This window comes from Dreissena polymorpha, chromosome 6 (assembly GCF_020536995.1).
Source record: "Dreissena polymorpha isolate Duluth1 chromosome 6, UMN_Dpol_1.0, whole genome shotgun sequence".
Classification (NCBI taxonomy): Eukaryota; Metazoa; Mollusca; class Bivalvia; order Myida; family Dreissenidae; genus Dreissena; species Dreissena polymorpha.
The window spans coordinates 104,158,502-104,183,155 of NC_068360.1; the positions used below are offsets into that span (position 1 = coordinate 104,158,502).

General features: G+C 36.8%; 1 long non-coding RNA gene across 1 annotated transcript in view; it reads left to right on the plus strand.

Moving 5' to 3' along the window:
- Window positions 1-19,645, plus strand: part of LOC127835149 (uncharacterized) — a 21,451-nt gene extending 1,806 nt beyond the window's left edge. The window contains exons 2-3 of the long non-coding RNA XR_008028382.1: window positions 5,959-6,156; window positions 18,112-19,645. This is a non-coding gene — a long non-coding RNA (uncharacterized LOC127835149). The remainder of the gene's footprint in view (window positions 1-5,958; window positions 6,157-18,111) is intronic.
- Window positions 19,646-24,654: the final 5,009 nt, after the last annotated feature.

Sequence of the window (24,654 nt, forward strand, 5' to 3'; positions counted from 1 at the left end):
AGTGTGATGAGATAGACTAATTATATGTTAGTGCAATAACATACATCGTTTGATTGCAAGGTAACTTTCCTGTTTCACTGAAATGATTTCAATAATATTTGCATTATCTATCCTGGATCAAAAAGAAATAACTATCACTGACACGTGCATTTTCTGATATTTTAATTATATGTTTTACAAGCGAATATCGATGGCATATCCCATAGTTTCGTAATTTATTTAAACACATTACTATTGTTTTATTAATATACTTTTGCCTACAGCCGTTATATGTTTGTATGTGTTTTTGATGTAATACTTTATAGTTTTGCAATTCACGATTCCGGCGAGAGAGACAACAAAATAAGAACGAGTCCAATGTATATGTTCAATTTTACGTTTTTAACAACTATGATATATTGCATGATGCTTAAACTCATTTCGATGTGGCGTATGGGATATGATGGCCGTCTAGCGATTAGGAGATCATGGGTTCAATTCCAACTCTGTGAGCTTTCGTATTATCCCTCTGATAAGTCCCATTGCACTTCCTGGTTCTACCGATACCCAAAAAACGAACTCGAGTTCATATAAATTGTGTTTTTTTTACTGCAACTTGGTTGTCTACTGCTATGTCATCTCCTGCAACTTGTTTGTCTACTGCTATGTCATCTCCTGCACTTGGTTGTCTATTGCTATGTCATCTCCTGCAGCTGAAACTGGGTTTAACTCATAAGCATAAACTGTCCTGCCAGATAAGCCTGTGCGGACTGCACAGGTTAATTATGAACGACACTTCACTTTGCGCCTAAACTGGATTTTCGTTTAGAAGAAACTTCCTTTAAACGAAAAATTCTATAAAAGCGGAAAGTGTCGTCCCTTATAAGCACGTGCATACTGCACAGACTAATCTGGGACGACACTTGACGCGCATGCCTTCATATTTGTTGTTTTTTTTTCAGAACGAGGCCCAAAGTAATCGTTTAAATATTAACAGTTCATGGTGTTCATATTGGTATGATAAAGTATGTCAGCGGTCAAAATAACGACTGCTCTGCTTTATATAACAGTTAATAGTTTGCAAATTGAATTGTGCTGCGTTATATGCTTTAAAAAGAGTTACAACGTTCTTTAAGTGAACAGGGGCCACGATTTAGGGCTTCCTAACATTTTAATGGCAAGCGTTGCAAGGGAGTGGTATAGGTAGTTTGAGTCGAAACGTTTGCCCAATGAACGCTTGAACACTTTAAACGTATAATAAATGACCACAAACATAATAAATGAGTCTCGACGTGTTATTTTACAATTATTATAAATTGGAAACAGTTTGCATACATCAAAAACCGGTATCGTCCAAATACCGTCATATTTCATCCCGCCTTAATTGACAATGGCAAATACCCGCTGCGAGGAGTGGGAAATAAGTGGCGATATTTCATGGCCTTATCTAGGCACTGTCCGCTCATCAAATGTCGGGCAATCTGTTTATGAGATAATTCCATAAACACCGCAGATGAGTTCTTAAACTTTTGATAAAATCAATTTAGCGCTTGTCCGGTTGAATTGCCGGGCTCATCTGTATCGAACATTTAATGCCAACGATGCTATATGTATACGTAGATGTGCGGACTGTACAGGTTAAACTGGAACGACAATTTACGCACATGCATTAAATCCCCTTTTCACAGAGCGCGGCTCATATATATATGTGCACATGGAGCATATAACAACTAATCTTTCACACATCGTATTTTATATCGGTCTAAGCAATGATTACATTCTTCATTGGTGTAGATTTTGACATTTCATATTGTCTATACTCCGCAATCATTGATTTCTATTAAGTTTGCGATCTTATTCGTTGCTTGCTATGAAATTTACATTAACATAGTATGTTTTCCTCCCTCATACCCTTTCTGGCAAATCGGCATTCGGCTCCATTAAAAAAATGCACAAAAGAGGTCGCAATCAACAGAGGTGATATAATGTTATTAAATAAAAGTACTTAGACCCAAGAAGGCTTTATACGGACAATAAAAAGCATGTAGGGCGTCCAATCAGTTGAAAATCACTTTTACTCGCGTAAAGACAACCCCACCGTTGAAAAAAACATATCTACTGATATCCTTTTCATAATTGCATATGCTACACCAATACATCAGCTCATTTGTTCTTAAGAAAACACATACGGATAGCAAAATTAAATTATAAAATGGTCAATATGTTCGTTACACTACTTTCGAATCCGAGTACTACTCATATCAAAGAGTATCCGAAATAGTATCCGAAAAGAAAACATTCAGTGCGAACGCATAAAACTATAAAGAAATCATTTTTCATTTCAGAGTGTCATTGACAATGTAAAACCCCATTCTGTTGAATTTAATATCGTTATCATACAGTCATCGTAATATTGTGCTGATACGCGCGGTATGAAAAATGTAATAAAGCGACTGAAATATATGTTTTTTTGCGGATTAAATATACCCGCGCCATGGGGGCCGCATGCGGGATACAGGGAGTTTATCGATTCGGCGCCGCAGAATACAGAGTAAAGAGGGATGAGGTATTTTTAATACAACATAAATCATTCGCATAACACCGGCTTTCGTTTTATTGTAGTTAATATTGTATCACGAAGCATTTAATGGATCGACTTGGTAGAGGCAAGTTTTAATATCATGAACAATAATTATTTGTTCTCTGTTTTATATGTTTTAAATAAGAGATGTTTTGCATTTGGTGTCATTATTGTGTGTGCTGGTGTAGTTTTCAAAGAGTTATTCTTAAGCAAAGGTTGCATTTACCACGTTTGACATACCTGCATTTACCGAGAGAGAATTAAATACAGACATTGCGCGCATTTGGTAATATTATACATGTAATAGTTAATAGACTATTTCATGATGTACGCAAATAGGCAATGTACACTCATATTCTAGTTGTGTGCACATGTTGAAATGAACTTAATTGTAACTGGCTCCTAGCAGACATTAATTCATTCAGGATACACGAATGTCAATTAACTCTGTCAGTGCTGGAACCGAATTTTGAAGGCCTTTGCAAACAGTTTGGATCCAGATGAGACGCCACAGAACGTGGCGTCTCATCAGGATCCAAACTGTTTGCTATTCTGATAGAATTTTTAGAAAAAAAATCAAAGAAAATGCTTATTTTAGAAATTAAGCAGACGAAATTTTAGCAGACGACAAATTTCCCAGCATGCAAAGGGTTAACACACATATACATGTACTTCTTTCTGGAATACGTGATATGCTCTCGCATAATTCCGCCAGTCATTCCGTTACAGAAGCTAATAAAAGGCATTTTGTTTAACTGAAATAGCCACTTAACTTAAAGAGCGCGGAATTTGATCAATCCTAGATAACAGTTATCAGTAAAATCAGCGAAATTGCAAAACTCTGGCTTCTAATACTAATTTAGACTTATCTTTACTGGCTTAGAAATGGCTAAACGTATATCAAATGATCGCTTTGTTATCAATAAACATTCCGTTTCTAAGGTAACGGTTTATTTGTCGAATTTGATCTAAGTTCCCGCGGCGTCGCTTATTCTATGGCAACGCAGATGAGCGATTTGGAGGTTTTTAATTAAGATCTTACGCTATTAAATACGTAGGGAGAACATAAAAATCGCCATACAGTTCGGCGCTGTGTGCACGCGGCGAATCTTAATGGCGGCCCATACTTACACGTTATCTTCCCAGTAAGAATTCAAATCTTCTTCATTGATACACGCGATTTCGACAGCGCCGCACAGTCAATGGATACAATTATACGCCCGTTCTTCGCGTGACGTGATACGCTATATGCCGGAACAGTTGTAAAATCGTTGCAGGAAATTTGCCATAAATCATCGAGCCAAATTGTTACTTAACGCCGTCTTGTTGCGCGAACCGCTCGTGTATTTTAGAGTAATTCGAATGTATTTATAGCCTCCCTTGATCGCATCCGATTAACAGTGTAATGGTTACAATATACTAAACATTTAAGTTGTGTAATGCTATGCTGAACAATCTTCTTTAGGCGCGCTTGTCATGACTTTATTTGTTTTTATTTCTTAATACGTCTACATGTTGTTTAAAAAACATTGTTTTGTACTAGAAACTCACTGTTTTGCGTAAAGGTCGGAGACGATACCTTGCTAGGTTTCGTTTCCCTTCATCAACTGGAGAGTAGTCGGTAACAAGATGGACGTAAAACAGTGAATTTTGACACGTGTCAAGTTCTTTCTTACATATCGCATGACCTTTCTTTTTATTGTTTAAATCACTTTGTCTTGGAATGCTCTTTATGGTTATTAGGGTCTGTACATTTACGAAAAATGTTGCGTTCAATTCTTGTTAAAAGTTATTGCTTTTACATTGAATGTGTAACATCAATCTTTTGGTACACTCTGACCTTATGTTTTGTTTCTGTTGAATGGTGTTTACGCCCTGTTTTGATTTGGGAAAAGCTTATCAGTTAATTAACACGTGTGCTTATTGCCAAGGAAGAAGTAATCAATTAAACTAACGAGAACATATATAAAATAAATGTTTCAATCTCTTTGCTCCTCCGAATTGTGAGCAACTGAAAAGTTACTTGTAGCCTCTAGAGTCAAAAAGTAGTCCCTGTGACTCAAGCTCTCGATTCAGGCGGGCCTTTTAGGCTGCTGGTGGAAGAATACATTTTAAGATTCATTACTAAGAAAGTCATCAAAACGATATTTTTAGCTGTTGGCGTAATATATTTTCTTAAACCTTTTAAATTAGAAGAATTTGATAGAAATATGTATTTGAACGGTTAGTAAGGACGTGAAATATTTAGTTAATTTGAGAGATAAAAAGATCAACACTAGTTATACTATATATTGAGGACCGGTATATAGGCGCTTACACCAGAACAGTTAACAAGTTACGTGTTTTGAAATGTTTGTTTGTATTAATTAACATGTACCGAAATGGCATGAGCTGATGTAAATCGTTTGCAAACTCATTATGCGATGATGTTGTTTCATTATAAAAAATTATAGATGTATATTTACAATTAAACATAATACGTGCATTAACATAACACCATCTAATTGAGCGTATTGTTTCATTTATGCAAGTCTTTCTTATGATAAAACATGGTATTTCTGTTATGTTACAGATATTAGTAAAAAATTATGTCATTGCGTTTGGAAGTTTTCATTACCTTTCTGTGCAGGCTAATACATCGTATTCGGAAACCATATCAATTCCAATCAATTTTCAATATGACAATGTTTTCATAAAATGTTATTAAAGGCAACCACATTTTTTAAGATTCTATCTCAATATAATTATCTACTAACCTAACTATACATTAATAAGCTTTAACTTGGTAAATGGAAAATTAAGTTCAACATCTACCAGACTAATAGCCATTAATCATTTACTGGGGAGACTTTACTTAGAAAAAGACACCGCAATTACTGTTGCATTACAGCTAATACTCATTGTGAATGACGTGTAACGTCTGTTCTGATTATAAACGTATGTTTTAAACTATCATGAATTACGATTATTTTAATTATACGCATATTTACCTAACTAATTCCATAGCGTCTTTAGGAAGAAACCATACCCCGTTTCTAAAATCATGAAGAAACGATGTAGTAACATGATTTCCCATATCGCTACGACTGAAGGTCTTCATTTTTCACGATAATGCAATAATCATGGTATCCGCTTCTGTCCGTCCGTCTGCCAGTCATGAATCCATCGCGTTTTTCGTTTTGTTGGTTGATTCGTCAGTCTGAGGGTCCGTGTGTAAAAGATAATGAGGACCTTCCGGACCAAGGGCTGCATAATATGAGGACCGGAAGTACGTTTTCCAGCACCCATACATATTAAGTTTAATGAACTAAAGAATGTTTGTACCAATTTGAAAACTATCTGCAATTTTCAGCTTTTTCTTTCTTACACAAATTATTTGATATGGTTTTCTGTTTGAGGGGGGTGCGGAGGAAACCACACGTGTCCGGTATTGAGACCACCAACCAAACGCACATGCTTCCGGAAACGTGGTTTGAATCTGGTGGTCTTGATGAGAAGCGCGGAACCCGGGTCGCCTATTTGAGATACGCGTGTACCAACCACTGCGCTAACCAGACAGCCCGGAGGGTCGGTCGGTCGGCACGTCAATCGAATGGGTAAGTCAGTGTCAGTAAGTCGGTTGGTCGGTCGATCAGGCAGTCGGTCGGACACTCGGTTGGTCAGCGAGTCAGTTGGTCTGTTAGTAAATCAATCAGTCGGTTAGTCTGTCGTTTGAAATGTCGTTCAGTCAGTCGGTATGTCAGTCAGTTGGTTTGTTCGGACGGTCCGTCGGTTAGTCTGTCGGTCGGTCATTCTGTCGGTTTGTCAGTAAATCTGTTTGTTCGGTCAGTCAGTGATTTGGTCGGTCTGTGGGTCGGTCTGTGGGTCGGTCAGTCAGTCAGTCAGTCAGTCAGTCAGTCAGTCAGTCAGTCAGTCAGTCAGTCAGTCGGTCGGTCAGGTCGGTCGGTCGGTCGGTCGGTCGGTCAGGTCGGTCGGTCGGTCGGTCGGTCGGTCGGTCGGTCGGTCGGTCGGTCGGTCGGTCGGTCGGTCGGTCGGTCGGTCGGTCGGTCGGTCGGTCGGTCGGTCGGTCGGTCGGTCGGTCCGACGGTCGATTAGTCAGTCAGTTAGACAATCAGTCAGTCAATCAGTCAGTCTGTCTGTCTGTTGCTCTGTCAAGCGGGCGATGGAATGAGTGCGTTATAGAGAGAAAGGGCGCGATAAAAGTACATGCGGTAAGGCAGATATATTTAATTGTTGTATTCAAATGGATGTCATTCGAAAATAAATGACAGAAAATTAATAGTTTACAGCCGGTGTTCTTTGTACACCCAAGTAGAATGTATTACAGAGATGATGTTCCCCTATAGAAATTAATGAGTATAACGATGTTTTGATCCTACTTTATCCTTAACACATACGTGGGTATTAGAGGGATCAAGACATCTATCTCCGGGTAAGCCTAGTCTCTCTTAATTGCTTTACAGAATTATGTTATATAGCTCGCGTACAAGTTAAATGCTGCGTCAGAGACATAAAAGTCGCTCGTGACTGCCATCTGGATGGCAAATGTTTCTTTCATTTTATTTCATGAATAAATGAAATAAGATGAGTAAGCTTTAGAGTCAGGTGACTCCTGGAAACGTTTTGTTTGTTTATCTGGTCACAGACTCCGTTAGAAAAATACGAAAAACATGTAGTAATAAGTACGAAGGTGATGCGTTGGCCCTACGGTCAATCAAGTAGTGGGACAAGAGAACAAGACAATTATGAAGGGAGCCCAGAATAAATAAGAGGAGACATACAAACAAATATGATGGATGGAATGAAGGTAGATGCAAATAAAGCAAACCAAACAGAAAGAATGAAAAGTAGAAGAGAAGATGATAAAAGAAGACGACGTTTACGGAAGGCAGGTAGGAAGTGGGACAAAAAGGGAGAAAGCGAGGAATGAAGACATACACGAAGGACAAAAAGTAGGAGATTAAAGAAAAAGAAAAACATGCAGAAAGGAAGCAAGATACAGATGCAGACAGAGCAGACAGGAAGAGAAACAGGAAGGGAAAAGAAGATACGTGTGAGAAGAAGAGAAGGATGACAAGAAGGAAGGGGGCAATGAATAACTTAAATGAAGTGTCAACTAGCATGAGGAGATAGACCGCACAAATTATTAAGTGCAGAGGAAAGAAAAGACCGTAAGAGAGAGGAAGCAAAGATGGTGGAGAAATGAGAATAAAAGAGACAAACTGGAAAAATTATGAAAAACATGAAAGAACGTCAATAAAAACAAATCAAGAAAAAAAGAATTCTAAACAAAAGGATGCATTATTTTACGATTGCAGGACGAAAGGGACAAGTGTATGGGCGAAGATGACGGAGTAAATTAGAGAAAGGTCCAATGAGACGGTAAGAACGAGACGAATGTTGAGAGACAATAAAATAATCGATGACAAAATGGGAGTAAAAGGAATAGGAGGGGAGTAAGTGAAACTATGTCAATAGTTAATGTAGATAGGGAAATTACGCGTTGATACAAGTGTGAACGAGAAAGATATTGGTATTTATTTATAAAAACAAACATAATAAAATATTATTTAATTTCCATAGTTGTGTTATACATTTAAATGTTTACAGTTGAAGAGTGTTTATTGTCGAGCGGCCAATTTTGGGGTTAATGAAACCCGGAAATTTACAAATATTCCTCAGAAGTCGCAGAATATCTGCAAAATGTTCGAAGCAGGCAATCTGATCCGTCTGATAAATAAATAATTCACAACCAATAATGGCTAATTCTTAATATCCACAGATCGTATTTTACGCCGCTTCGGCCCAAATGTGGCAATATCCGGGCGTCGAATCGCGACGGCACAGTTAATGAGTTTAGAATGTGCGCGGCACCTAATAAATTGTGCGTAAATAGCGACTGAATCCGAAGGAAGACAATAAATTTCAATTATTTCTGATGCTTTCTGAAATTGTTCTATTCCTGGTGTGAAGCATAACTCGTTCTGCTTTGATGGTATTGGTCGGAAAACAAAGAGAGCGCAAATAGCGTATTCTATAAGCACAAATCGTGTAATGTTATCGATATTCCATCGTTACCCTACAGTCTTTTGAGGTAGGCTTGGGGGGGGGGGGGGGGTGGGAGAGAATCTTGTTGAACTCGATAAAAAATGTTAGATATACATATCAATTGCGATATCAGCAGTGGCAGTCAAACCACCACCAAGGACAACCGACGATAAGAATTCAAAATAAATAAAGTAACAAGAAATGCAGAATTTTAATACAATCAATAATGATACTCTAAAAAAGTGCATAGTATTTATTGAAGTGCGTTGCCAGTGTAGGATTGCATTGCGTAGTGTTCAACCGGCCACAGTTGAGTATGATTGTACCAATTATAGCGAAGATGAGGATGACGAGAGTGAGGAGGAGGTTGTTTTTTAATAAACGAGCTTTTTGAATTCGCGATCCTAAAAACTGAAAATTGCACCCGAAGATATGAACTCTGAAAACATAAAGATAAATATGATTTTCTTTTTTAACGATTAATTTCAATTCAGTTACAATTCGATCAAATTAAGTTCGCCGGTTATCTGCATTAATTATTCATGGCGGGAATCCGATCCCTCGTGTAAAGCAATTTAATCACCGTAACAAATGGGGGCATTCAGCCGCAAGTTTAGATGTGCCAAAATATAACGCAATATTTCGAACATATTTTCGCTCTTTTTTGTTTTTTAAAGTAGCATAGTTTTGCATGATTTCACGAGAGTCTTGTGCGATAATTTAAAAATAAATTCGTGTTGAATTGTTATGTGAAAGTATTTTTGCAGCGAACTTATAACGTCGTGTAAAATGAAAGCCTAACGACAAACGGACAGACTCATTGGCTGCCAGACGGACGGATGGACTGAACGAAAGACGGAACCATAACTGATTACTACAATAAGCGAAAATATCGAATGTCATTATTTTTCAATGTCAAATGATCTTGCAATCTCAAATTTCATGATATTTCTTTCGAAAGACCGTGTTATATATACAATTATACACAATGTGAGATATCACGAGTTTTCATATAGTAGTATTCGGGACACCTATTTGAACGATCAATTGTTTAAGCGAACATTTCATTGATTAACTTGTGCAAGCGAACGTGTCAACGATCATTAGTATAAAAGGATATATCGATAATACATTTTTCTGGTTTTTCTAAACAAATATATCAGAGATATCAGAGAATAATTTCTCCGAAGACTGTTCCGCATCTCCTACATGGAGAACAAGACCAACGAGTAGGTCCGGAACATGACTTCAACACTTGTCAGTCCACAAGAAACCCTTACTGGCGACTGTCAAACGACGAAAGCTTGCTTTGTTCAGACACGTCATCAGGCACGACTCTCTGTGCAAGATTGTTCTCCAGGGCACGCTACCACGAGGTACGACGTCGAGGCCGTCAGAAGAAAAGCTAGATTGACAATATAAAAGAGTGGACATACCTTTCCATGGATGAATTACTCTCAGCAGCATACAATAGACCTGACTAAAGGAGGATTTCTGTATCGTCGTCCCTCATTTCCCCCCAACGGCTAAACCGGTCATTGGATTAATGATGATGATATGATGATGATGATGATGATGATGATGATGATGATGATGATGATGATGATGATGATGATGATGATGATGATGATGATGATGATGATGATGATAATGATGATGATGATGATGATGATGATGATGATGATGATGATGATGATGATGATGATGATGATGATGATGATGATGATGAGATTATAATTAAAAAACAATCATAAATAATAATTATCAACAATTACGAATTATTATTTACAATTATAAATAATTGTATCCATTATTATCATCATCATAAACTCGAATAGAAGATTACACAATTGAAAGCAAACAATTGTATCAAAGTTATAATTGCGCATAGCAATTATTATAAACGAACAATCATCGCTTATATACATCAACATATCAATGATCACTATTTTAAACGAATACATTGATGAGCCCTATATATGAAGCTATCAATAATCACTAATATAACTGGATACAAGCCAAGCAATATAGTCCCCTACCGGTGAAACTCCACCAATGTCAGTATTTTTTTATTTGTTGCCATAGCAACCAGAATTCTTGACGTATGAACAAAATGAAATGACGCGCATAATCCCCATATTGACATCTATCCATGTTTCAAGTTTCATGAAAAAATATGATGAACTTTTAAAGTTATCGCAGGATCCAGAAAAGTGTGACGGACAGACTGACAGACAGACAGAGCGCAAACCATAAGTCCCCTCCGGTTTCACCGGTAGGGGACAATAAACATGTATATTATTGCACATAAGTAATTTGCATGGGTAGTGTCAAACTTTTTATGATACAGCTGCTTTAAATTCAACTGATACTCGATGTAATCATAGTCAACACCGTTAAGACTTTAATAGGCAGACGATTGATTGCGGTGAATGATATTTCATTCACAATTTTGTATTCATATCATTCATTAAATTCACGATCTCGTAATAGTATTTATACGAAACTGGCATAATTCTGACGCGCATGGGCGGAATTAACATGCTTGCAAAAAATTTAAATCAAGAAAATAAAATACAATGATAAAAACGGCGACATCCCGGCGGCAATTTCCACAGCATTAGAAAAGATGTTTTAAGAATTTTAAATCGAATAAAGTTTCTCCGATCCGCTACATTGTGCTTTAATAACCGTGTTAAATTTTGATAAGATAGAGTCATCCATCTTAGCGGATTATGGACGGAGGGTTTTAATACGTACAAACCAGTGTCTCTTTTCGGTGATAGTTCGCACTTCGCTCGAATTCTTCTTTGGACTTAATCGCTTTTCGTCCGATTACTCTTCAACAATGGAGGCCGTAATAGCCCTGAAATAACGCGATATTGAACGCGGCTCGAGTGCTCTAGCGCACGGAAAATCCCTTGAAGTGCGATAAAAGGGGAAGCCGATTATCATTACGAAACTTCGTATATTTCCCGTTAATCTCCGAATATTCCGAAAAAGCGTTTTGAATATCTCCCATCGGACCTTATAGGCAAGTTAAAACAACTGGAGGATCACATCCGATGCCATAACTTGCTTATTACCTGGTTATTATTATACTTGTCTTAACAATGAAGCGAGGAAAATGCTGCCACTTTAAGTCAATAACCCATTGAATCCATAGACCATTTTATAACATATCTGGAAAAATAAATCAGAAAAATGTTATTGTCGCTTTTATTTTTTGTTTCTTAAAATTTTCGTATCAAAATCACATTGACACCCCAGCGAGGGAAAACCATAACAAACGTCTCTTTTTCCGTCGCGTCCAAACAACGCATGCGCACGAAGCATCCTTCCTCGCGCTATTTCCCGGTGTGCACGTAAAAACATACTCAGCATTTAATTCGCCCTTCGCGTAATGGAGACGGCGTAGCCCGCTGATTTCTCGGTCGGTGACAGTCCACGGTTGTCATGCAACGTTTCTTGAGCTGACTTCAACCAGAAAAGGAAGACGCACAGAAATAATTAACGCGCATTACACTAAATGCCAGAAGACAGCTGACTTCCGACTGTTCGGGTCCCCATTTCCGGGGAGTCGTTTTAAATGGGCACACGGTATTTCGCTGTGTTTCAGCGTGATGGGTTGAGAGTTAACTAAACTAATCTGAGAGCAGATGATTGCAATAATAGCGCGCTCTACGTGCAACTTTGTATTATTAACGCCCCATTTCTCCGTGAAAATTTCAGCCGGTTTCATTTTGAGGCACAGGCAAACAAGTTGATCGTTTAACCTTTCCTGACGACACTTCTACGTTGTCCAGGGTTTTTAAGTCTGCTGTTATGTCCGTAGAAATTATCGAGGTCTTCATTGTGTTTGAAATTATTTAATTTATTTTGTTTTACAATACATAGGGCCGGGATCTCAATTTCTTTAGTTAATCTTCATTAATAAGTCAAGACAATATATTATTCATATATACTTTTTATTTGTATTATGTTATGAATAATACTGTTTAAAAAATAGTGTTAGATCAAATTTAGTCAATTTAGGCTACACATATAACTATTTGATGATGCTGATGATTTTAATGGCATTGATGATGGCCAAAACGACAGGGAAGTGATAATTCGTATGTTGCAGCTGATGATGTTGCTGTTAATGATGATGATGCCGATTATGAGGAAGATGATGATGTTAGTGATAATGACGATAATTATGATAATGTTTCGAATGATTTAGTTGCCGCCTAAGATTTGAATGTCACGATAAGGAAAAAAAACAGAAATAGAAAAAAACAAATATTTAAAAAATGCTGCTATCATCAACCTGTTCATGTCTTACTCATCACTATCCCCTGCAAAGAATCCTTTATCGCGTCCTCAAACCTGTTGAAACAATGGCTTGTCAAAATCCACTCGAACATTTCAGGCCTTACGTTTACAGATATGTTTTATCATAGGTGACTGACCTTTTTTGTAAATAGTAGCTCAGTCACATCTGCGTTCTTAAAACAGACTTTTAAACACATGGTGACTAAGGTTTTTTATGACAAAGCCAGATCGCAACTGTTGCAAAATTACGACACTTGAGGCTGTTTTTAACAATAACATTTGAAATAATTCTATGAAAACTATGCTTCTTGCACGAGCGTCAAGTGCCATCCCATATAAACATGTACAGTCCACATATTCTACTCAGGGATGGCACTTTCAACCTATATTGGATTTTCGTTAACCCATTTATGCCTAGTGGACTCTCCCATCCTTCTAAATTGGATCAATTTATTTCCAAAATTAGGGATGTCTAGTATATTTATTTCTATATTTAGAATATTACTTACTACAATTCCTTTAAGCAAACAGCGTAGACCCAGATGCGGCGATGCGGCGTCTCATCTGGGTTTACGCTGTTTGTAATGTCCTTTTTTTCAGGACGCTAGGCATGAATGGGTTAAGAATAGGCCTCTTTTAAACGAAACAGTTCATAAAATAGAAAAATGTCGTTCCTGATTAGCCTGTACGGACTACAAATGCTAACATGGGACGACATTTTACGCAGATTCATTTAAACCCTGTTTTCCCAGAGCGAGCCTAAATTTTTCCACAATAATAATAAAATGTTCGTTTTGTATTGTTTTTAATGGAGTTCTTCTTGCTCAATCAAATGGTTCTAATTGTATGTCATCACAAACATTGAATTTACTAATACTGTTTCAAAGCTTTCTTCCTGTGAATGGAAAGGGTTTTCACCGAAGTCCAGTGTTTATGGATGAAATTAAACCATTCCATAAAAGCATGGACCTTATAATTTCCCCTTTAATGGGCAATTTTAAATATTCAATAGTGAACATAGTGATGATCCATTGTGAATTTATTTGTGTACCAATAATATTCAAGATTAGATAATTATGTATAAAATAAGCGCGCCCTGTAACCCGTGCAATGCACGTCGGGGGAAAGGCTGAAACTGTAACGTGTGCGATATGCTTCGTCGAAGGGTCCGTCTATAATTATGAAGCGGCAATTAAAGGTCATCAGTGGATGTTAGAGGGCCATGTAATTAAAACAATATTTATTGCAGAGAGAGATAGTAATCACGTGCTAATAGCCGCCGGCCCCTCAAACTGACGGCCCCTTTCTATAAATTCCGCTTATCAGCCCTTGAGTGGCACCCGCCGACCCCAAATGACCCTTTATGACCCTGTAATCTTTTAACAGCCCTTGCATACTGGCATCTCTACCCCCACGAGGTCCGCGCGTTGAAGTGGCCCGAGTTACGATGTCTCGATACGACATCTGTATACGATTTGTAGCGATAACCCGTGTTTAGTGATGATGACGTTATGGAATTTGAACCGATGACAGAATGCTGCAGTCCTCTTAGATACACCTTAGCCGAACCGCAGATGCTATGACGTAAAACCACGTGTTGTTATACTGGGAAATGTGTCGTCTGCTAAAATGTCGTCTGCTGAATTTCTAAAATTAGCATTTTCTTTGATTTTTTTTTTCAAAGAATACTATCATAACAGCAAACAGTTTGGATCCTGATGAGACGCCACGTTCTTTGGATTCTCATCTGGATCCAAACTGTTTGCAAAGGCCTTCAAAATTCGGTTCCAGCACTGAAAGAGTTAAGGATACCTCATTAAACTACGAAATACATCCTGACACATATATAACTTACAGCATGGCTGCTGTGTGTCCGGTTTTAAACGTGACTTGAACGTTTTGATACTTCAACAGCGGCATTTAAGACAACGTGCTTTTGTACACGCTACGAATTTCTTTTTGTATGCAATAATACATATACTTAGTAAGGTTCGATTGGTTACTGTTAGCTCGGGAACTACCTTCATGTACCCGGGTACTCTTAAGTATACTTACATGTACCCCGGGTATGGTTAATATACTTAAACGTACCCGCTCGATATTAGATTGTACCCTAGTTGTATTCCCGCCCAAAATCCGATGTCGTAAAACGCGTTACCGATTACCGTAAAACGATATTGCTTATCTTAAACAAACTTCTCTTTAAAAATAAACTGCATCAACATGCTTTTTGATTCTCAGTTTCGATAATATAGAGGCCATTTAACAGAAAATTGACATACATGTGAACATAATTAATTTTAAAAAAGCTGACAACGACCGATTTAGCGATACAATTCTAGGGTACGGTTAATTATATTTACCGTACCCGGGATACATGTAAGTATACATAAGTGATATACCTGCCATATCCCTATGAAAATTAAATTAAAAAGATTTCAATATTTTTAAGAAATCTTATAGACAAACATACAATTCCAAATAATATGTTCGATGTACGCTTAAAGAGGGATTCGAACTTACGACAATAAAAACGCACATTTGGGGATTCGAACTAACGGCAATAAAAGCGCACATTTTTTAACTAAAACACAATTTATGTAGTAAGACAAAACGTCAGCGCATAAAAAATGCTCGGAAAAGTATCGTGTACTGTAAATAAAAAAAAAAGAAATTAGCACTGGACAAGATGTATCAAAAGTATAATAAAGAACAACATTAGAATAATTTGTTAAACCTTAATCACACACTTCCATAACAAGTTGATGTTTTTTTTCAAAACACTTTACACACCTTAGTGCATTAGATTGAGTATTCGTGTACAAATGAAGTAATAAATAATAAATATGTAATAATAAAACGAATGTGTGAAAGTCATCATTCGAAATTTGTCCGTGAACCGTACTTTAACGACAAACCTAAAACCGTACTTATCAAATTGAATTATTTCATCAATTGCGTCAAAATGATTCACAATGCTTTATTTTGGCGTCGCGTTAAACAAATCACATACATTGTACGTACAGTGTTCAGTACTATTGTTAACAGCGCGCATTCTTATACTTGTACGTCATATACATTTCTTTCATGATGAATTTTACTACTACACGTTATTTTCCCGCAATCGCAAAAGGACACAGGACCAACTTTTTGTACGATAATTAACCCATTTATGCCTAGCGTCCTGAAAGACATTGCAAAAGGTAGAGTCCACTAGGCATAAATGGGTTAAAACATTTAGCCAAGCGCTCATACATTAATACTTGTTACAAATTAATCTTATAATCAATATGTAAAACCGTATAAGAGGCCGCTAAGCATGTTTATTCGTAAAGTGATTTGTAAATTGCAATATGGAATCATGTAACGGTGTTCAATTTTCCAACCACATGGACTTTTCCATCCCTGTCACTTACGCCTCATAACTAAACACATCTCGGCTACTGTTATTCCTTATAGGATATGTGTTGTTGGTGGGATTTTTCAAGCTAGATGGAAAGGTAGATTTATATATTAAAAATACCAAGATTGTCATCACTTTCTCGCCACTTCAATAAAACATCAACCGAATCCAGAAACGCTGAGGAAATTGACAACCTGGTAAAAGATTTCTCTTGCTTCCCTTCTACACGGCACTTACAATTTTGAGACGAAAAACGGAAGATAAAACAAAGCGCCACCTGGTGGGCCGAACGGATGATAGATGTCGCTATCAATTCTCGAATCATCTCGATCTTCAAGGCGCATTTGAAAGCGTTTGATGATTGTGATAGTAACTGATAGTACTAAAAAGTGACTTCTAGATATCTATATTACTCTCTATAAAGATACGACTGGGTCATTATGCACCAGAAATGAAAGAAAGATATTGCTTGAGGAATCGACTGATGAATTGCTATTTAATGAATTCAAACAACGATGGAACTGGCATTAAAATTCGGTGTAGCTCTTCTTAAAGGGTATATGTTTAATGCTTTTACCTCAAAGGGCTATCGCGTACTTAAGCTGTACATGTATACATGTATATCATGTGATAAAAAAAACACAAATATGAAACGGAAAATCGTTAATTTAGCATCCCATGATGGTCAGTGATTCCAATGATACAAAAACATGACTGCTTTGGGAATAATAACCAAGTAACTCGCGAGGGAAAAGACACAATTCAGTAGCTTTTTGTGTTAATAAGGGCATCTTTGTTTTACATAATCGCGAGCAAATGGTAATAAATGGAAATTCACCTTGATAATAATCGTTTGATTGTATTCCATCGTTACAAAAGGTTAAGGAAGGATTGTAATCTTTGTTATGAATCTAAGACGTAAAGCACACCGGATTATAAAAATAACAAGGGTTTTCGTTGTTTTTGTATTGTTTCATAGTACACAAAATAAACTTATTTTTCAACTAGTGCATTCAAGACATATTTTGATGCTGTGTATGGCAATGTGAAATACATCAAAATTACTTTATTTAATATGCCTGTGTTCTTGTACAAAAATCCTTTGTGCCCTGCACGGTTATGCTTCACGCAACGTTACATTTTGTCACCGATTTCAGACGTATTCAAGGATTTATTCTTATGCTTTAAGATATCGGCTTACACTGCAAGAAAAAGTGTCTTTTATGCACTTACGATGTTTGCAAATGTATTTCAATAACTTGAGATATTTAATAAGGTTTTATAAAGTTCTTTACGGTGTGTTTACATTCTGTCCAGCCCGTGTGTAAACCCCTGAAAACCCCGTTTATTCTGCACCTTGGTATAGTGTATGTCTTAACATCGGATCATGTAAATAAGTATGCTGCTTAGCATTTGTATGAAGAAAGATCCCTATTTATATCCAGATCAACACGTCAAAGGTCAAGGTCACATGATCATGCACCTATTAAAACATCTTTTAACGCTTGCGCATATTGACACTTAACTGCATAATGAGGTGTATGCGTGTTTTACAAACACCATTTGTTTTTTGAACATATAAATAAGTGGACCAGCATAAACGGTTATGAAAAAACAATATTATAATTGTTGGCCAGTTTCAATATCAACATAGCAAAAATGGTTTCCTCATGTAATGTTGATTTAATATTTTCATTTATTCCTTTGATATTTACATCGGTGGTTTTTGTATTTCGTAAAATCGTTTATTGGAATAAATCAATTATAGATCTTGTTCACACAGGAGTGACCCGAGTCTCAAGCCTCGATGCAGCCCCCGCAAGAGCTGATGCACATGTGTTACTATGATTACGAAACATGAGCAAAGAAATATAAAAACTATATGAACACTTGGTGCACGTGTTTAAGCATTTATCGTTGGAAATAATAACCGGTATACCTAACATATGTACTGTATCTGTAGCAATAACAATTTTCCGACAAGGCTTATTGTCGTAAGTGTTTCCTGATGATAAAAGTGCACTAAATATCACTGCATTGGTACTTACTAATTAGGCGGCAACGTGGTTGTTGTTGTGTTAGCCGACAAAAGCGCACAAATAAAGACATTATACACATCCATGTATTTCGTGTTATGTTACAATTGTTTTGGTAATTGTTTATACAAATTTAACATGAAACTCTACGTCTACGACTTATTATTGACATGATATTCACAGAACCCATGTTCAATGTTATTACTGAAATACGTTTATATATAGTTAGCTTTTTGCCTATATATATTGTTTAACATTTAATACGATTTTAACCAATTAATTAATTTTCTCCCTCTTTTCATATGCATGTAATTTCTACCAATTTGAGTTGTATAGATTTGATTTGTAAATATTTGATTTTTTAGTGTATCTTTGATTTGGAATGATATGGTATTATTATTGGCAGTATGTAAGGCAGTTGTGTGGTTTAGATTTTTAAATGACGAAAAATATGCCAACAATAACAAAATGTTCTAAAAATAAGCATACATTTCTTCATTTATCACCATGATGCTTCATTATTAAAAAATATATGACACGAGCAAACTGCATGCAAAGGCTGCCATAAATAAATGCAGGCAGCGATACAACAATATTAAAACATATTCAAATGGGAAAAATAAAACATACTCAGATAGGAAAAATAAAACATATTCAGATAGGAAAAATAAAACATATTCAGATAGGAAAAATAAAACATATTCAGATAGGAAAAAACGCCTGAACATGTCAATGTTACTGGCGCAGGTTTGGCATTAAAAACTGTTTGAATAATCCGTCAAATGCAAGGTTGTATTTCCATTTATTACAAGGCAGCTCAAGATTGCTTTATAGTTAGCGTCTAAAGAATACAGTAAGATTTAATACCTATATGAAACACTGGCAAGACATTTTTGCTAGCAGAACTCTTTGTCTTGGTCGTGTATGTTCTTCTTGCATCTGTCTGCGCCTTTTTATGCCTCTTTTTATGTTCACAATAAACACTTCGGAACGGAGGCACTTTTTCAATTAACCCCATTTAACAATTATAACAAAATCTTATCTTTGAATTGTATGCTCAACACGATCTTTCTGCAAGTGTAATGATGTGAAGTGCAACCACGTTTATTGAGTTGCACATGCAAAGAATTCCGTGACCTGAAATACCCGGTAGTTATACCCGGTAGTTATACCCGGTAGTTATACCCGGTAGTTATACCCGGTAGTTATACCCGGTAGTTATGCCCGGTAGTTATACCCGGTAGTTATACCCGGTAGTTATACCCGGTAGTTATACCCGGTAGTTATTTGTGGTACAACAAGAATCATCCGGGCGTTGTGATATGAGCCGCGCTCTGGGAAAAGGTGGCTAAATACATGTGCGTAAAGTGTTGACCCAGATCAGTCTATGGAGGTCGCGCAGGCTAATCAGGGACTACACTTGCCGCCTAGACTGGATTATTGTTTAGAAGAGACTTCTTCTAAACAACAAAAATCCATGAAAGAGGAAAATCTTTGCACGATAAGCCTGTGCGGACTGCACAGGCTGATCTGGGAAGACACTTTACGCACATGCACACAGCGCGGCTCATATGGAGGTAATGCCTTCCGAATAAATAAAATGAATAACGGGCATGAATAAAAACAACAGGTTACAATACAGCTGAAGGCTTTGTTTTAAACCTTTCAGAAAGAACGCAGATGACATGTATTTTGTTTGGCTTGTATTTCAGTTAAGCGTTATGACAAAAAAATCGAACAGCAAACACAAGAGACATCGAATTTCTTGTGCTGGTATTTTTTCCTACATTAAACGAACAGGCATGTCATATTATTTTGATTCAGGCATTTGTAAAGATCTGTTCTTAACTAGCAATATTAATGAACAAACTATAGTATAGTGAAAACACACGCACACACACAATACAACATACACATTTTCTATTTGATTTAGTAATAAAGCTCTCTTACCCCCCTTATAATTAGTTTGTTCATTCGTTTAATATTCTTATGTAATCTGTCTACCCCGATTGAAACTTTGACGGATGGCAAAATCCAGCATCCGTTTTCTTTGCAAACGCTTTGCACGGTGAACATTGACATCGACTTGCTGGGGACTAGTTATTTCGCCGAGTGCATTACATGAAGCTTAAATTTGACACATCTTCATAAAAAGGACGCTTCTAAATGACAGTGCTGTTAATGCAGAATTGCATGTCACATTTGTATTTATTGACATTGTAATTTTAAACAACCGGATATGGAAATTGTAATGACAAAGGGGTTACAAAATATACCAAATACAAACAGATCATAATCACATTATCGTTCTGCAAACAATATCATACACGAGGTGAATCCGATTAATAAAAACCCACCATGCAAATGAAGTACCGGAAGATAACACAATGCTCTAAATCACATGTATACATCCATACGTGAATTTATCGTATATTTTAAAACTTTGCATTTTGCTGACAGAACTCTCCCCCAAAAATTATAATACTTTTACATTAACCTCTCATGCAACTATATTTGGATCATGAATTGACAGTAATTACCTTTAAACAATAAATCTTGGCAAACTAGAAAAAGGGATCATTACCATTACATGTTTTGTCACATCTCACTTTAAGGAGTCTGTTTTCAAGGACTCAAATTAGGATAGAAGTTTCCCCATAACTTTTTGTAGAGTAATATTGACTTGTTGGTCACAATATCAACTGCATGTTATGCAACATCCCGCATCGTATACATTTGCTCTCCCTACGTAATTAATTCAAGCAGAGGAAAATTTTACAGTAAAACATTAATTTCAGCGGCGTGCAAGGGATACAAACCTAGAGATGTAACCTCCGACCCGAACGTGTCCGCACATTCGGAAATCATCGTATGTCCTCGATTCTTCATTAACAGGAGACGAAATCCGAGATTCAATATAAACATTCAAACATTAATCATAATTTGGAACACTGACACTTATATCAATAACTTCTTGGCCACTTTGCTTAAATTACTAGAACTTTTGGAACCGGTGCAATATTTGTGGCGCCGCAAATTAGACCAGAAAGCGTTTTTGTCGGAAATGACCTGTATCAAATCCGTGCCACTTTGAAGTGAATTGATACTCAGATATTGTAGAGATACTTAAGATAGAAACTGGCATTAAATCAATACTTTAAATTAGTGTTGATCAATGTTTAGTTTATGATCTTCAATATGTTTATCGTTTCTAATAGTTAGCAATGAAAAAAAACCGATGTTGTCACGTAAATTTTGCATGAAAACAATTTTTTTTCATCTAAATAAGTGATACCTTTTATAAAAAAAAATTCTTTATAAATAACAAAGATAATTTAATTTAAAAATAATTTTGTTCCAAAAGAAATGTTCGTTGCATAAATTATTGTTTCAATACCGTTATTTATTTCGAATGTGTAGAACACATTTTTAGCATCACTTTTAAGTCGCAGAACACATAATGTATTTTATGCCATATCACGTCCATTAAAACATGCTCTTATATCAATCAGAATATATATTTGGGAACAAATCATGTTGCAAATTGAAAGGACATATTTTCTGCATCAAATAATCATATCTGACATTCAGAAAGTCGTCATGTTCAACTTGATTTATGGAACTGTTTTCATCGCCATTAACACGCACAGAGAGAGATTTCCCGGCATTCCTTCGCACTGGGACGTCACGTGACGAGCCTGCTGCGCGCGCAGTGAAACTACCCATAATCCTTTGTACGAAGCATCCCAGAGTCAGCGCACCTGCTGAAATCGCTAATTGGCTTTTAGCGTGTTGCAATTAGCTTTACGCGATGTTTCATTCTGGTGAAATAGGAACAATATGAAGAAGTTAACAAACATGATGCATTTATGTGCTTGCTTTTGATGTTTATATGGGTAAATAACATAAGCATATGGAGTATGGGCGGTTAAAATTGCAACCAGATACACTCTGTATATTATTCATAAAAATAGTGCGGAAATGTTTGCAGATACGGGAGTTAATGGATTCGACGCAGAGACATTTCAAACTGTTAGGTCATCACTTTTTTGCTTTTGTTATTCTTTGGCGGTTGTGTCAATAATTACCATTCTTTTCATTTACTTAATTACGTAAAGTTTACGATTATGTATGTTTCCGATGTATTATTGTTAACCCATTTATGCCTAGTGGACTCTCCCATCCTTCTAAATTGGATCAATTTATTTCCAAAATTAGGGATGTCTAGTGTATTTATTTGTATATTTAGAATATTTCTTACAGAAATTCATTTAAGCCAACAGCGCATACCCTGATGAGACGCCGCATCATGCGGCGTCTCATATGGGTCTACGCTGTTTGCCAAGGCCATTTTTTCTAGACGCTAGGCATAAATGGGTTCAGGTAAATTCTCACAATGGCCCACCGACATAGATCGTGAGGGAACATAGGCAATCCTCCTCTCATGTCCCGCGACAAAAGTGCTATATCTAGGATGAGATAGGTCATCTTATTTGTAACTGACTTCACAAAAAGGCGTTTTAAAAATCGTAGGTTCGGATCCAATCAAAAAGCCGTTGCCGATAACTTGAGTACTATTAGCCAAACTGTAAGTATGGCATACGCCAATTATTCTGTACTTTGAATGATACTGTTTCAGTCCACATGTCCTTAGCCAAGCCAGATGTTGTGACACAGGTTATAGACTCGAACTCGATCCTTTCAACGAGAAAGTTAAGTACAACGACAATCTATAGTAACACAGAGTTTGAAAGGAAAGCAACGTGCAGGGCAAGGTAAACGAAGCGAAGTCTCATGTACGTACCCCTTAACAGGACAAAAAGAGTCAGGGTATGAATGTTGAAATAAACATATGCGTTTATCAGTATCTCAGCACTTGTGGAAGTCATGGTGGACTCTACTGTCGATGTTACAACAGTCTTTGATGGCGTTTTCTCGAAACTAAAGAATTCTCCTAGCTAAGTGTCAAAATTCCAGGGTCGGCACGCTTTGGCGTCCGTTGTCACTTACAGCATTTATTGTCTTAGCATTTTTCAGTTTTGTCATATAATATCTATACACGTACTGCAGCCCCCTTAGAACGAAATATGCTATTGGACAAGGACTTGCTGAATATTGGTAGTGTCATCCTTAACAATGGCATGGGCAATATTATATATCACGTCCGTGAGATTGCCATGAGTACAGGTAATGGGAAAGATCCAAAATTCGTCGCAATGGTCACATACAAGACAAGTACGCATGTTGTGTTAGAATTAAGAATCATTTGGGAACCGCAATATGGAAAACGTGGTTCAGATGGCAGCACAAATTAGGAACGGTAGCGCTGGTAAAGATCCAGTACCCGCGGGGAGACTTCAATTGGGGAACTACAGCCTAATTTGAGGGTGCAAAAGTGTCATATATCAGACAGTAGAAGTCCCATCAGAGAAGAGAGGAGTACTAAGGTTTATATGTTTATATATTGAGCGGGCAAACCAATTGACGCAGAGTGCCCGGTGTATTGCAGTTGCAAGCGGAAAGTGGAAACAATGGGGAAAGTGCGAACAGTTGTCAACTACCGTCGTCATCATCAAAGACAAGATTAAAACTCATGATGATGAGCTGGTTTAAAACCAAGGGTTCAGATTATGGGATCCATGATGCGATGATGGGTTTGAAACCAAATGAGGCACCTGCGTCTAATGTGTCCATGCGCAATTAGTCCCGTGCTTCAAACTAAAGACCAGTGGATGTTACTTTGACTCTGTCTGGTGTTTTATTACTTGTGTTATTCCTAAAGAGCTAAAGAATGTCATAATACAAACACTTGTGCTTGTAGTTGCATTCATGTATTATGTGTTAATATTTACATGTTACGGTTTACAGTTCAGTTATGTTCTATTTATTTCCTGTTTTCATTGCAGACACACATGTTGTTATGATTTCTGGACAATGTTGATTTCAGATAAACAATAAACAAAAAACAAAGAACATTATCAAGCACCTGAAGCCGATTGTACAAAGGAAGTGTCAAAGCAAGATATGATACAGAAACGCGCGGCTAAGATCAGATGATAAGATTTTAGTGATGTTATTTATCTGATAAGAAAGATGAATACTAGTTAATGATTCATGACTCGTTTGTTTGAAACTAAATGTAAGAAAAAACAACAAAGATACATTAAATCATCAAATTATGAACGACGTGTTTATATTTTTATCGTAATTGTTGTTTTCGTACGTAGGTTGTTAGTGTTTCATATATTTACAATCAAAACTTCATATCATATTTGCATATGCATGTACGA